Below are 14956 nucleotides of genomic sequence, written 5' to 3'. Positions count from 1 at the left end.
TCAGATCAGTATATTTACATATTTTTGTATCTATAAAAAGGAAGCTGACACTTGCAAGACTTTATCAAAGGTGTGAGCATCACAGCAGAGGCCTTTGTGTCAAAGTAGCTGAAGATAAAACACAGAAAAACATGAAGGTGATTTTCCTGGCCTGGATTTTATAAAAATATTCTGCAGTAGATCAAAAACGAAAGAAAATCATTAATCAACTTATGAACATTACCTCTGAAGTTACAGCGGTTTTATTAGAGACACGCTAAGCGTTTTGCATTTTGTATAATTTTAAAAAGTTTAAATTTGTTCAGAAGCCTATTGAACGGCAGAAATTAGGTTTTCTTTTCGGAAGTAAGTAAAAGGGAAAAAAAACATCGGCCGACAGTGCTGTAAATAACTGTAGTGTTGTGCGTAACAAGCAAGTGAATAATGCAGAAAACAGATTTCAGAGATAGACGGGAAACTGTTCTTGAAGTACACCGAGAAAGAGAGAGAGAGAGAGTGAAGTGATTTTATTGTGGTGGAAGCAAAACAGCAAAAATCAGAGGGAGTCCTTGACGATGTTTATGTGAAGCTTAGTTTGGATCTTCATTTGCTGCTGGTTCGGTCAATATTGTTTGGAGAGAGTGTGGTGGGGCGTGGTCTGCGGTGCCGTGCAGGGAGGGCGGACGCACCTGCACGGCATCCATAATCATGCCCCCTGGGTTAAAACACGGGGACTCAGAGCACTCCCTTTTCCATTTACAGGATTCTCCTTAAGTTTTTCACCATCTTCTCGTTGTATTCTGTGCACTTGTTGCTGAAGATAGCCAATGAATTAGATAAGTTTAACAGGCAAACATCCCCAAATGCTTGTTAGTGTATTTTTTTTAATCCACAATTCTTTGTGTATTTAGGTGTACTGGATTACGAGCAGTTGTGTTACAAAGTCTTTGGGAGACTGGGAAAATTCACAGCCTCCCTCTTCATCATCATGAGGTATATTGGAGGTAAGAAAAATGAATGTTACATGACTGTAATAGATCCAACATGTGCTCACTCAGAAAGCCAAATCACTGCTCCTCTGTGTCTGCAATGAGCGCATGGAGGGGGGAGGCACAGGGGGAAACCTTGGTTGATGGAAAGCAGCTTGTGTTTTTTGGAAGCAGCTTCCAGTAAAACCTTGAGTCATTTTACAACATGTCGTGATTCTTTTCTTTGGAACATCTGGGCCCCTTGCCAAATATTAGAGATCGCTATTTTTATGGCAGTTTCCTCCTTTTCTTTTCTCTCCCTCAGTTTTACAGGAAAATGTGCTAACTGCTGTTGTTGTTGTTTTGCTTTTTTTCCCCCTCAACAGTCATGTCGAGCTACCTCTACATCATACGAACTACCCACCGTTATAAAAGCATTCACAGGAGCCAATGTCAAGTGAGTAACTTAAATATTTTAGCAACTTCCACACAAAATTTCTTTCTTGTTCATGTTTCACTGTTTTATTTCACCTACCACAAGAAACACTGCTGATACTGGCATATTACTTAAATAAATACTATTACCAAATCTAATTTGATGGACCTGGAGGTTGTACACTTATTTCCAAGATATCCGAGGACAAATCAGTCAGGTTGGCCTCTGTCCAAGGAACATCTGATTTGATTTTGGTAGTGGTTCAGATCAGAGCACCAGACCATTTGTTGTGCAGCCAAAGATGTAAACAAAATGTCAATACGGCATAGTTTACTCGCCCTAAAAGGAATGTTTCCTGGTTGCACTAAGACTAAGGTGTTGGTGAAAAACAAAAATTCCTAGAAGGAATGAAAGAGACCAGGAACACCTGAGAGAAGCACTTGAGGTGGACATGTTAAGCAAAATGGCTGCCAGTTGTTTTTCAAGTGCTGAGGGAAGGTGAAATAGGCATTTGTCGCTCTGCTTGGAGCACAGGCGGGATGTGTAGGAGGACTGTCTGGCTGTTTTTAAAGGACGGAGGGTGTTCCATCTCTCTGAGTGGCTCTTTCAGAGGGCCCTTTTAGGGAATCAGTCAGAGTCAGAGACACTTTATTTATCCCCAATGGGCAGTTAAGATAGATGATACTATGCCAATCACACATACAATACACAAACATCATATTGGGGAGACAGGTCAGGCTAGGTAGCCCTGGCTGCTTGACCACACGAGCAGCGACCCCAGTCGAAACAATGGAAAATGCACAACATGAGGAAAGACAAGAAAAAAAGAACTCCCCCCAGACTGAGCCACACAGGGAGATCAGTTTGAGAACAGAAAAAAACACCTCAGCACATGAATCATCACATCTCACAACATAGAAGGCATAAGCTTCGAAGCATAAGCTTTGGAGTGGGGTTGTGGGGTGAGTGTAGGTCTGTGTCAGTGTACATGCATATGTGTGCGTGTGTGTTCCGTGTTCAGCCGAGAGAAAGTGTCCCTTCACCAAAAAGTGTCCCTTCACCCGGCTGGGCAAAAGTCAACAATCTTCAGTCGACGCAGGTAACCTTGAATGAGGAGGAAGAAAGTCACAACACAGTCTTGTTATCTAAGGAGAATATTTTGTTATTCCCGTCAGCTTTTGCCTTGAGCATCCAGCTGGCGCCAGGGGGGCCTTATGAGATGAAAATGGTAGTTGTTTTGGTTAGTGACAAACAAAATGCTTTCAATTTTACAGTTGATGTAGCTGGTGTTAAACAGGACTAAAAGCTGTAGAGGATCTGAGAGGAGTCTGATGAGAAAGTGGATTCAGTGTGCGGTTTTCTGTGTCACAGAACTAATTAGTTTACTTGTAGTCCTGGTTCATCAGTTTATGATGAGATCAAAGCTACTTCATATGCAAGATACACCTGAGAAAGATGATAAGACTAACAGAACATTCTAACTCTAACTAATTCATAGTAGATTTCACAGTATAACACTGCAAAACAACCTAACATGGTGTGTTGCCCCTTTAACACAGCTACAGAAATCTTTACCTACATGATGATTCATTGGTGATCTCTGTCAACTAACACTGACATGCTCTGTCCTGTATTTCAGACAATGGTACATCATGGTGACTACCTGGTGTTGCTGGTTAGTCTTTGCATTATCCTGCCCCTGACACTGCGCAGGGACTTAGGTAAGGAAAGTTGCGATCTTGTTCTTTCGTGACCATAGGGTGAGGGTAGGGACATAAATTGACCGGTAAATTGAGAATTTTGCTTGTACACTCAGCTCTCTCCTCAACATGACAGACTGGTACACCGTCTGCATCATTGCAGCCAGAGCACCAATCCACTTTCGATCTCCTGCTTCCTTCTCCTGGTACTCGTCCCTAATCTGGAATGGGCACACCACAGCCACGACCATGGCCTCAGATTTGGAGGTGCTGATTCTCATTCGCACTTCTTCACACTTGGCTGCAAACCATTCCAGTGCGAGCTGGAGGCCATCACCGGACAAAGCCAACAAAACCACATCATCCACAAAAAGCAGAGATGAGATTCTGAGCCCACCCAAGTAAAGCCTTCCGCAACTTGGCTATGCCTAGAAATTCTGTCCATAAAAATTACGAACAGAATCAGTGACAAAGAGCAGCCTTGGCAGAGCCCATCACCCACAAGTAACGAGTCCGACTTATTGCTGGCTATGCGGACCACTCTTGCAACGGTTGTATAAGGATTGAATGGCCCAGAGCAATGGGCCAAACACCCCATACACCCCATATGTCCACAAAACACATGTAGACTGGTTGGGCAAACCTCAAGTATTTTGAGAGGATACAGAGCTGGTCCAGTGTCCCTCTTTTGGGCTGTGCCCGCCAGGGGCCCATGGACTAAGGCCAGTCTGGTGGCCGTGATATTCCGAAAACATATAAACAATACATAAAAGAAAAGAAATTCCCTTTACACACACTAGCACACATGCAAGATTTCAAAACCTTTAAAACTTTAATAGCTTAGAGTGACGTGATACAGGGGGGCATCGCTATTAATTGTGTTTTTCCTCTTTCAGGTTGCCTTGGTTACACAAGTGGTCTGCCACTGCTATGCATGGTCTTTTTTCTGATTGTGGTGAGTGACACACCTTTCCTCATTCCTCATGCTACCATATCATCCTTTACGCAAATCTTTGGCAAATGCCTGTTCTTGGTTTGCCAGTTGAGTTTGAGTCAGAACATATTTCAGTCTTCCAGTGAAATCTCTTCCTGCTACACAAAAGAGCAGGATTCCTTTTTTTTTTTTTTTTTCTAAAAATGTAGTCAAATGAATTAATTTAATAGTGGAACAGGACAGCACAACAACGGTCAAGTCTTTGTTTCTGATCATGCTGTAAATGCTGTAAATAAACCTTTGCACCTTCACAATAAGGAGCTAAAATGGGAAATTTGCTCTCCGCTCCTTCAAGGTGATCATCAAAAAGTTCCAGATCCCATGCCCTCTCCCTGATATTCACAATGACAACTCGACTCATTCGTTGAACAGCTCACACAGCGACAATACTTCTGACGAGGACACCTGCAGGCCAAAATACTTTGTCATCAATTCACAGGTAAAAGCCTTCAAAACTTAGAACATCTGTAGAACTGAAATAAACCCTAAGGGAATCATTTCTAGTGTTTGGATGTCAGTTATGATTTTTTTTTTTTTTGATCTCCCTAGACTGTTTATGCTGTCCCTATTATTACCTTTGTGTGCCACCCTGATATCCTGCCCATTTACAACAAGCTCAAAGAGTGAGTATACGCTGCCATTTATTTAAATTTCTCTGACAAAAAAAACACACTTTTGAATTTTTTACAGTGATTTTTGTCTGCTGACTAAATAAAACATGTCTTCAACTCTCTGCTGAACAGCCGTTCTCTTGTGTAATCAGTACATAGTTTTAGTTTGCATCATACTTCTGAGTTAAAAGAATATGAAAATCATTAGATTTATTAGATAGGTTTCTATTATCCTATACTGCTGACTTACTGTGAGTGAGTTACACTGTTTCATGACATTTCATACGGCTGAGTTATGAAGAGAATATTGTGTTCAGAGAGTCAGGGCCTTTTTTTTTTTTTTTTTTTTTATAGTAGAGACAACAGAGCACATTGCACGGGAGCTTCACACTGTAGGAGTGTTTAGCTGATTTTAGAGTTTAGAAATGTGTTAACATAGAATGTAGAACACTAGAGACACTGCCCCCGATATAATAAAGGCCTCACTGTGTCCTGAACTTAGGAGTAGATTGTAGGAGACCCCTCCCCCACTTGAACTGTGAAAGTAAAACAGGAGTTAATGCTGAGTGGAAATTCCCCAGAGAATGTTTGGGTGGGGGTCTCAACATTTGTAAATGGATAACTGTGGTCTGGAAGGGAGATGGGTTTTATGACCTAGGGAGTCACCTACACCCACAGTGTTTTAACTGTCACGCACACACATCCACACGCACACTGACTCATGTGCACACACATACACACAGGTATGCGTACACAGTCACACACGAGCACTCACATAGGCTACGTTCACACTGCAGGCGAAAGCGCATCAAATCCGTTTTTTTTTTTTTTTTTTAACCCTATGCGACCCATATCCGATCATACTATGACAGTGTGAACGGCACAAATCCGATATTTTCAAATCCGATCTGGGTCACTTTCGTATGTGGTACTGAATCCGATACATATCCGATGTTTTAGAAAGCGACTGCTGTTTGAACGGTCAAGTCGCATTAAATCCATCTTTTACATCACTGACACAAGACAGACGCCAATTATCAGCGCTGGAGAAGACATCGCGAACGCTTCCTGGCCATCCCGTGTAGATGTCAGTGAAACTGTTGGGAAGACAATGTTGGAGAAACGTGAACATTTTTTGTACTGTATAATCTGCAGATTCTGACAGAAATCTGCAACTATCCTTTGAAGCACCGCTCCTCTAAAACAGCAATAAGGATCATTATTAGGTTATCTACATTATTATGTAAATAACTTAAAGCAAAAATTGAGAAACGTAAAGTCCGAAGTCTTTATATTAATGGCCATCAGTCAAACAATATTGTTTGCTCTGGGTCTAAACAGAGCGCGTTGTGTGTGACGTCTTCTTTTGCGCATGCGGGCCGCTTTGAGGGTTCACACTAGAGCACGTTTGCTGTCGCATTTTATTTGTAGTGTGAACGAGCAGACAAAAAAATCGGATTTGATCAAAAAATCGGAATTGAGCATCAAGACCTGCAGTGTGAACGTAGCCATAGACACGCGGGAACGCGCACATGTAGGCATTCATGTGCTCGTGCACATAGACACAGAGTTTGCAGCACGCCGTGGGGGTTTTATGATGGGGACGCCTCTATAAAGCTGGCTGTAACGAACAAAGGGGTGAAGATTTTTTGCAGAGGGACACACCGGCCTCGTCTTCCCTTCTAGAAGTGCATGCTTAAATGAAGATGAATAAAGATGAATAAAGGTTTTGTGAAATGACTGAGTTCCGGTGCCGTCTCTGGAAGTTTTGACGAATAAAAGAACCGGGGTAAAACTGATTTCGCAACAACACCCACCTTTTGTTGGAAGCAGAAAAACAGGGAGCCAAGGTCATAACTCAGGCTTACTGACAGAAAGAATGTGAATGCTTGGTTTGTGGCTGTGGCGCATTTTGTATAGCTTCTTTTCTTTTGTTTAGTAGCTTTCTGCCTTCACCTGAGAGGGTGTGCCCTAGGTATGTGCCTTCGGGTCTCCATAATTAGAGTTTATTTAAAGATACCTTGTGGCCCTAACTCAGCCAAGTGACGTAACATAGCCATAGTATTTTGCTTACACCCTTCCTCTGTGTGGCCAGTCACTAAAATGTCATCTACGTAGAGTAGAAACTGTCTCTGCCCCTCAAAAGTGAAGCCAAACAGGTGTTGTGGGTCGGGGTGGAAAGGCAATTCAATTCAATTCAATTTTATTTATATGGCGCCAAATCACAAAAAAAGTCGCCTCAAGGCATTTGATAAGTCTATCACTGAGAACCATTGTTCTTTTGGAGTGACTTGATTCAGTATAGTGTGGGGATTTGCTAATTCTGGTGGCATCATTTCAGTGATTTCATTTATTGCTCGCAGATCATGCACTAGACGGTATTTTGCAGTATTAGCTTTCTTCACCACTTAAACAAAACATCAGTCTTTGTTTTATTATTATTATTATTATTATTATTATTATTATTATTATTATTATTTAAATTCTCCTTTCTCAAAAACAGAAAATGAAATTGTAGTTGTTCTTGGCTGAGAAACATAAAACCTCCTTTTGTTTTTTTTTGTTTTTTCTTTCGAGACAAGAAACTAAGTTTTAACTTTTCTGCCTTATCACCTAAAGCAAAGCAGACAACCCATCTCCCAGCTGGCTCTGAACTTATCATCATCAAGGTCGCATGGTGAGAGCCACTTCAGAAGTCACAGTACTCCTCACATTTCAACATTTCAAAAAAAAAAAAACTAAACTCAGCACACTACACAGAGAACAACAGCCAAGACACAACTGGAAATGCTGTTCTTGTTTGTCCTCCTTGAACTTTAGAATAAACTTATTACATCTGCAATAGTAAATCATATGCCTAATCATTATATGTCACTGTGATCCACGAGTGTGATCACAAATTTACTTATTTTTCAATCCAACAAAACAAACAAACAAAAAAACAAAAACAAATTGCTGATGGCATGAATGCTTTACACACATGAGTCAGGATGCAAATAAAGGATGCTGCCAAAAACAAATCAGAAGTATGAGGGGAAAAACTGAGCTCACAGACAGCTGCATGTTTGAGTTTAATAGCATGCAGCTCCTGCTCTAAAAAACGTGTTACTTGCTCATCAGCTTAGCAGTGACCACATATTTAATTCAGCTTCTCAATTTTGTAGCTTTAGCTGTTGCATACAGGGTTTAGCTTATTAGTTGTTAGTATAGGTGTGCTCTATATTTCAGCAATGTCTCATCTTGGATGACAGGTTTTCAAGCAGGTCAAGTGCCTCTATGCACTTAATTAGTTTAGATATTTTCTGTATTACCGTCATCTCATATGTCATTGTACTGAATTTGAGCAAACCTTAAGCTTGATGCAGACTACTTTTAACAATTATCCACCTCACATCATATTAATATTATTTCATTATTAATGCTATTATCTTTTCATATAACAGCAATAGTATATTACAATATTTTATTTATATTTTATTTTGCATCCACCAATGGCTGTGGGTGATCTGCAGTTTCACCCTTTCCCAAGCTGGAGACATTTTCCTTTTCACACATTTTCCTTGGCTGAACAATGACACAACCTTAATATACTTTATGCATCTCTCTATTTCATTTAATATGTGTTTGTGTGAATTATCTGCTTTCTTTCATTCTATTCATTCTGGGCATGGTCTTCATCCTAACTATGTTTCATTGTTAACACCAGTTTACAGGTTGTTATCCTTGCTATTATTAGTTTGAATACATTAAAGATAAGCTCTAATGTAATTTAGCCTTTTGTTTATTTTACTTTATTCCTCTTGTATTTATATTTATTCAGTCGGGTCTGTTTCCAACCCTTTTTAAACTTCAGTCGGCTGATAATACAATCCTGTTTTTGTGATCTCTACTTTGATCTCTAATTTTCAGTTCTCCCTTCAGTTTCGATTTCTCATGCTTGGAAAAGTCTATACTCTTCCTTACGTTTTTTTAATGCTTTTACTTTTTTGTCTGTCTCTCCCTTTCATCTGTCTGGGTGGTGGCAGCCACAGTGGTTGCAGCTAATCATTCCGTGTCGGGCGTTCTCTGTCTTACAGTCCCTTTCTTTTGGATTATTCCTGCTCCAGCTTGTTGTTTTTCTAAACATTTCTAATCAAGTGTTAATTTTTCTTGTTTATTCTCCATTTTCATAGATTTTGCTGGGCCGTCACTGGCACACTTGACTTCAGAGTGGTTTACTGATACGGCCTTCGACTTCACCCTAAAGGTGAAGCGCTATCAGTTTTATGAGATGAAACTCAACCGTTCTCCTTTGTCACCAGTACGTGAGCCTCAGCAAAGAAAACAAAAAATGGAAGTAGTTCAGCAGCGTATTGTGCTGTAAAATCAACTTACTTCCAGACACATACACACATATAGACATTTGCGCGCTTATTTAACTTAAACCTATTTGGTCACGAAGTAATTTCGGCTACCTCTAAAACCAGCCTACACTTAGGTCCTTTTGGTGAACTTAAACCTATTTTACGCGTTTCTTTAAACCCTTATGGCGAGTTAGACCAAAATAGTGTTTTCTCACCCTCAGACGTCTCAGTGGTGTTTCGGATCATCAGACTGAATCCCACCGCCGTGGACCAGACTATAAACACCGGCCCGGACCTGAATTCACGTCCCAGGGCTTTCGTCCTCGTCTAAGAGGGCTGTGCACAGACTTCGGTGCTGGCTTCCCACGGCGTCAGGAATCAGTGCTGGATCCTGGAACAGAGTCACAGATAACAGTTCTGATGTTTCTGCCCCGGCTACGAAGGACCAAAATAAATGTTAAGAGATTTATTCTAAATGACACTTCTTCAGCTGAGAGTCAGAGAGTGGAGACACACACGTTGCAAGGGCGGTCACAGAGCGCTCACATCAGAGTGGGGGCCCTGTGAAGTGCGCTTTGTTACCACTCTGGTCTTTATTTATATACAAAAAGTAATACAATAGTGAATACATCTGTTCATAGACAGAGGAATGTTAGTGCATATGCAGGTGTGTGTGTGTGTGTGTGTGTGTGTGTGTGTGTGTGTTGTGGGACTCAGAAGGGAGTGGAGACAAGAGTGGTTCAGCTCTTATTATCGCTGTGGGAAGAAACTAAGAAAGAGAACAGAACAAGTTTTTGTAGTGAACAACAGTCTAACACATCTAAAAGGTCATAATGCAGTATTCTATCATATGCAAACTTATATCATTAAAAGCTTATAATGACTACTAAGTACAATTTTCCATTGACACACACCAAGGTTAATTATGGAGTTCCACAGGGTTCAGTGCTAGGACCAATTCTGTTTACATTATACATGCTTCCCCTTGGCAGTATCATCAGAAGACATAGCATACATTTTCACTGCTATGCAGATGACACCCAGCTCTATCTGTCCATGAAGCCAGATCACACACACCAATTAGTTAAACTGCAGGAATATCTTAAAGACATAAAGACCTGGATGGCCGCTAACTTTCTGCTTCTTAATTCAAATAAAACTGAGGTTATTGGACTCGGCCCTGAAAATCTTAGAAATATGGTATCTAACCAGAATCTTACTCTGGATGGCATTACCTTGGCCTCCAGTAAGGCTGTGAGGAAACTTGGAGTCATTTTTGACCAAGACAAGTCCTTCAACGCACATATTAAACAAGTATGTAAGACTGATTTCTTCCATTTGTGCAAAATCTCTAAAATTAGAAATATCCTGTCTCAGAGTGACGCTGAAAAACTAGTTCATGCATTTATTACTTCCAGGCTGGACTACTGTAATTCATTATTATCAGGATGTCCTAAAAACCCGCTGAAAAGCCTTCAGTTAATCCAAAATGCTGCAGCAAGAGTACTGACAGGGACTAGAAAGAGAGAGCATATTTCTCCTGTTTTGGCTTCCCTTCATTGGCTTCCTGTTAAATCCAGAATTGAATTCAAAATCTTGCTCCTCAGATACAAGATCTTAAATAATCAGGCCCCATCTTATCTTAATGACCTTGTAGTACCATATCACCCTATTAGAGCACTTCGCTCTCGCTCTGCAGGCCTACTTGTTGTTCCTAGATTATTTAAAAGTAGAATGGGAGGCAGAGCCTTCAGTTTTCAGGCCCCTCTTCTGTGGAACCAGCTTCCAGTTTGGATTCAGGAGACAGACACCATCTCTACTTTTAAGATTAGGCTTAAAACTTTCCTTTTTGCTAAAGCATATAGTTAGGGCTGGACCAGGTGACCCTGAATCCTCCCTTTCTTTCCTCACCTTTCTCACTCACTATGTGTTACTAGACCTCTCTGCATTGAATCATATCTGTTATTAGTCTCATGTCTTTCATCCTGTCTTTTTTCTCTCACCCCAACCAGTCGCAGCAGATGGCCCCGCCCCTCCCTGAGCCTGGTTCTGCCAGAGGTTTCTTCCTGTTAAAAGGGAGTTTTTCCTTCCTACTGTCTCCAAAGTGCTTGCTCATAGGGGGTCATATGATTGTTGGGTTTTTCTCTGTATCTATTATTGTACGATCTACTGTGCAATATAAAGCGCCTTGAGGCGACTGTTGTTGTGATTTGGTGCTATATAAATAAAATTGAATTGAATTGAATTGAACTGAGGAGTACACAACTTCAGTGACCAGCTACATCAGGAAGTGCATAGAGCATGTCACTGTCTCCAAGATCGTCATCAAACGTGCAAACCATAAACCCTGGTTTTCTGCAAAGCTACATAGCCTGATGAAAATCAAAGACTCTGCCTTTAAGTCCAACAATAGGGAAGCTTACACTACAGCCAGAGCAGACCAGGCAAAGCGAGAGTATGCAGAAAAAATCAACACACACTTCACAGGTTCAAAGGACACTTGGCGCATGTGGTAGGGCGTTCAAACAATCATGTGCTACAAGCCAACACCTCGGGCATGCAGCAGTGATCCCTCTTTGCCAGAGAAACTGAATGCTTCTTTGCAGAGTAAAACCATGAAAGGCTTCTGGACCTGACAACATAACTGACCAGGTGCTTTGGGAGCGTGCTGACCAGCTCACAGGCATCTTCACGGACATCTTGAATACATCACTGAGCTCAGCTCTGGTACCTGCATGCCTCAAAACCACAACATTCATCCCAGGGCCAAAGAAGTCCACTGTGATCTGCCTCAATCACTACTGACCAGTGGAACTTACACCCATCATCACAAAGTGCTTTGAGAGGCTGCTATTGAGGCACATGAAAACTCAGCTTCCAAAGAATCTGGACCCGCTACAGTTTGCTTACCGCCCAAACCACTCCACAGATGATGCCATCTTGTCTCCTCTTCACCTTTCTCTCTCCCACCTCGACAAAAAGGACACTTTTGTCAGAATGCTGTTTATTGACTTCAGTTCAGCATTCAACACAGTCATTCTCCAGAAGCTTGTAAAGAAGTTGGACCTACTGACAATAGATATCACTCTCTGCAATTGGATCTTGGACTTCCTAACTGACAGGCCCCAGTCTGTCTTCATAGGAAATAATACTTCCAAAGTCCTCAGACTGAGTACAGGTTCGCCGCAGGGCTGTGTGCTTAGTCCACTGCTGTTCACCCTGCTAACACATGACTGTATTGCACAGTAATTCTCAAATCACATCATCAAGTTTGCAGATGACACAACAGTGGTGTGTCTCATCTCCAGCAACGGTGAGTCTGAAAACAGAGAGGAGGTACAAGACCTGGTGGACTGGTGTCAGAATAATAACCTGTCTCTAAATGTTCAGAAGACTAAAGAGATGGTTGTTAACTTCACGAAGAGTTCAACGACCCTGCCAGTTTGTAGTCGGGATGAGTCGACATTGCAAAATGATATTAGTTTGACCCACTTAAATACTCCTAAAACAACATAGAAGCCACCAGAGAATTTAGGTGGTGTGTGTGGAAGCAAACCTCTTTTGCTTAAATATACATGTAACGAAAAAATGTTGTTCTTCCCTGTAAGTTTGAAAAAAATGTTAGGGACTGTAAAATATGAATTACTACAAATAATAGGTCGTGTGGAATAACCTCCCTGTGTCTTTCTCATTGTGCAGATTCGTACCACTGTCAACCACCTCCTGTGCCCTTCTAAGGGATTCAGCTGGGTTCGTCACACTACCATCACTGTGTTCTTGCTGGCTGGCACAAATGCCCTGGTTATTTTCGTTCCCACCATCTTTAGACTTATAGGTATATGTCTGCATGCAAGATATTGTAATAACATCTTAAAGAGCAACAGTAAAAGAAAGGATTGTGACTAAAATGCCAAATGTCTTTACAATGTCAGACATTTCTGCTGCTGCCATGCTCATCTTCATCCTGCCTTCAGCTTTCTACATCAGACTGGTCAAGAAAGAGTCCATGAAGTCTGGGCAAAAGATCGGGGTAAGATGGAGTTCGATGAAATGAACCGTTTTTGAACTTTACACTTATTTGTTTCCTTGCCAAGGATTCGACATGGTTGTAGCTGCAGTAATTAGCCCTTTAGTTTAACTTCATATTAAGCAAACAATCTTATGTTTTATTGTTTTTTCATTAATTATCATATTTTTAATTACAAAACAGTACAGTGCAACAAACTAATACTATATCTTCTGCATTGCTAAGCTAAAGTAAGATAATTAGCTTTATACTGAACCAAAGACAACAAATTACGCGTCTTAAACTGTGAAAGGTTTCATTTAACTTGGTGTGAATGAACACATTAGCTAACTGTGATCTTATTTTGCTCTCTAGGCATGCCTCTTCCTCCTCATCTGTATCACGGTCATGTCCAGCAGCATGATCCTCATCATTCTGGACTGGATCAAGAACGCCACAAGCGAGGTCTCTCCTGAAACTGTATTTAGTCTTTATAACCTGCTGAAGGTCTGCACAGCGACAACACTACTGCTTTGAGAAGGCCTGCGAGCCTCCCGGTTCCACTTCCCCCACTCAGGGGTTGTGGGAAACTTGAAATTTTTTCTTTATGGGAGAATACTTTGAATTTTGACCACATGCCGTGATACCTGTTAAACATGCAAAAAAAAAAAAAAAAACAACCTAAGAAACAACTAAAAACAGGTTGCACTCTTGAACACCTTCAACCAAACAATAACAAACAAGAGAGCTCGACGCGGATTCCTTCCCACCGAGTGGAGAGCCCGTCGTAGATGGCACACTGTGCTTCCAACATTCACACGTCACCGAAATGTTGTCATCTATTTATGGAAGACCGGAGATGTGCAGAAAATGTTGTTTCTGCACATCTCCGCTTGAGAGTACGTCAACCAACTCTTGACCTCAGCAGCAAAGAAAAAAAAAACCTCCAAGCTAAAGCCAACAACAGAATGTGGAAGAACTACTATGTTTAGTTGTTTTTTTTAATCTCCAAAACACCTATGCACCGTGCTAAAGAGAGAGACCAAGTTCAGCTTAGATAGACCCAGGCCATATTTTGCTGTAATACCATTCTGTACCATAAGATGGTGCAGCAGGTTAATGTAAAATTTATTATCAATGAAAATAAAATTTTATTTACAACAGTGTGAGAAAAGGAAAAGCTTCATGAGGGGAAAGGTGCAGTTAAAAAAACAAGCTGTCAAAAAAAAAAAAAAAAAAACCAGCAACAGCCCTTTTAAAAATTAAAAACACTGCCCACTGGTGGATGAAGTTTTAGTTGCAATTTGCAAAAAGTACCTTTGAGGGCTTTGTTTTAGAAATGTAAGCCAATCAATGCCTGTAGGAGGCAGTGTTTAATTCAAATAAAAGAAAAGTTAAAACACACACGTCTTTCAGATTCTTTAGTATTTAACAAAGTGAGTGTTTGTTCACATGGAGACAACTTCAACTCCACTGTCTTTTAAAAATGAAGCAGTGGGCTCAGATAATTTTGAGTTTTAGTTTATTTCTCCAGAGAAAGATTTCTGCAGAGCTGAAACACCAGCTTGACAATGCTGCCCCCAAGCTGACGGAGGTTGACATTGTGCTCCAAGGATCAGACACCGAGGTTCATCCATGGCACCAATTCAGTTGGCTTAAGCGCTCTGTGTGTGTGTGTGTGTGTGTTTAGGCCAAGGAAGATGAGTTTTTCACTGCAACTTGTTTTACTGAAGCTATGCAAGTGTGTTGAGACTTCATTTCAGGATTTGTGTGGTGTGTACCCTGAATAGTTTTAAGGGGCAGGTCAAAATGAAACTTCATTCTGATGCAAGAATACCTTTAACAGCTGGTCAATCTGCCATCGTAACTGAAAGTCCAGAGGTTACGTTTCTGATATTTGCAGGGTTTGACTGCCATTT

General features: G+C 41.0%; 1 pseudogene across 1 annotated transcript in view; it reads left to right on the top strand.

Moving 5' to 3' along the window:
• The window catches only part of LOC147309527 (sodium-coupled neutral amino acid symporter 2-like), a 26726-nt pseudogene extending 11770 nt beyond the window's left edge, over window positions 1–14956 (top strand). Inside the window, exons 2-11 of the transcript XR_015125831.1 lie at window positions 891–983; window positions 1334–1404; window positions 3023–3104; window positions 3980–4038; window positions 4373–4516; window positions 4627–4700; window positions 12340–12472; window positions 12731–12866; window positions 12964–13061; window positions 13413–14956. The product of XR_015125831.1 is annotated as a sodium-coupled neutral amino acid symporter 2-like (transcript). The remainder of the gene's footprint in view (window positions 1–890; window positions 984–1333; window positions 1405–3022; window positions 3105–3979; window positions 4039–4372; window positions 4517–4626; window positions 4701–12339; window positions 12473–12730; window positions 12867–12963; window positions 13062–13412) is intronic.

The sequence above is a fragment of the Aulonocara sp. 'chitande type north' Nkhata Bay genome, linkage group LG17, assembly GCF_057382095.1.
Source record: "Aulonocara sp. 'chitande type north' Nkhata Bay isolate Kocher_YH1m ecotype deep benthic linkage group LG17, A_spYH_male_GT1.1, whole genome shotgun sequence".
NCBI classification, from domain to species: domain Eukaryota; kingdom Metazoa; phylum Chordata; class Actinopteri; order Cichliformes; family Cichlidae; genus Aulonocara; species Aulonocara sp. 'chitande type north' Nkhata Bay.
Note: the sequence above shows the minus strand (reverse complement) of the source record. Positions and strands in the feature narration are given on the sequence as shown.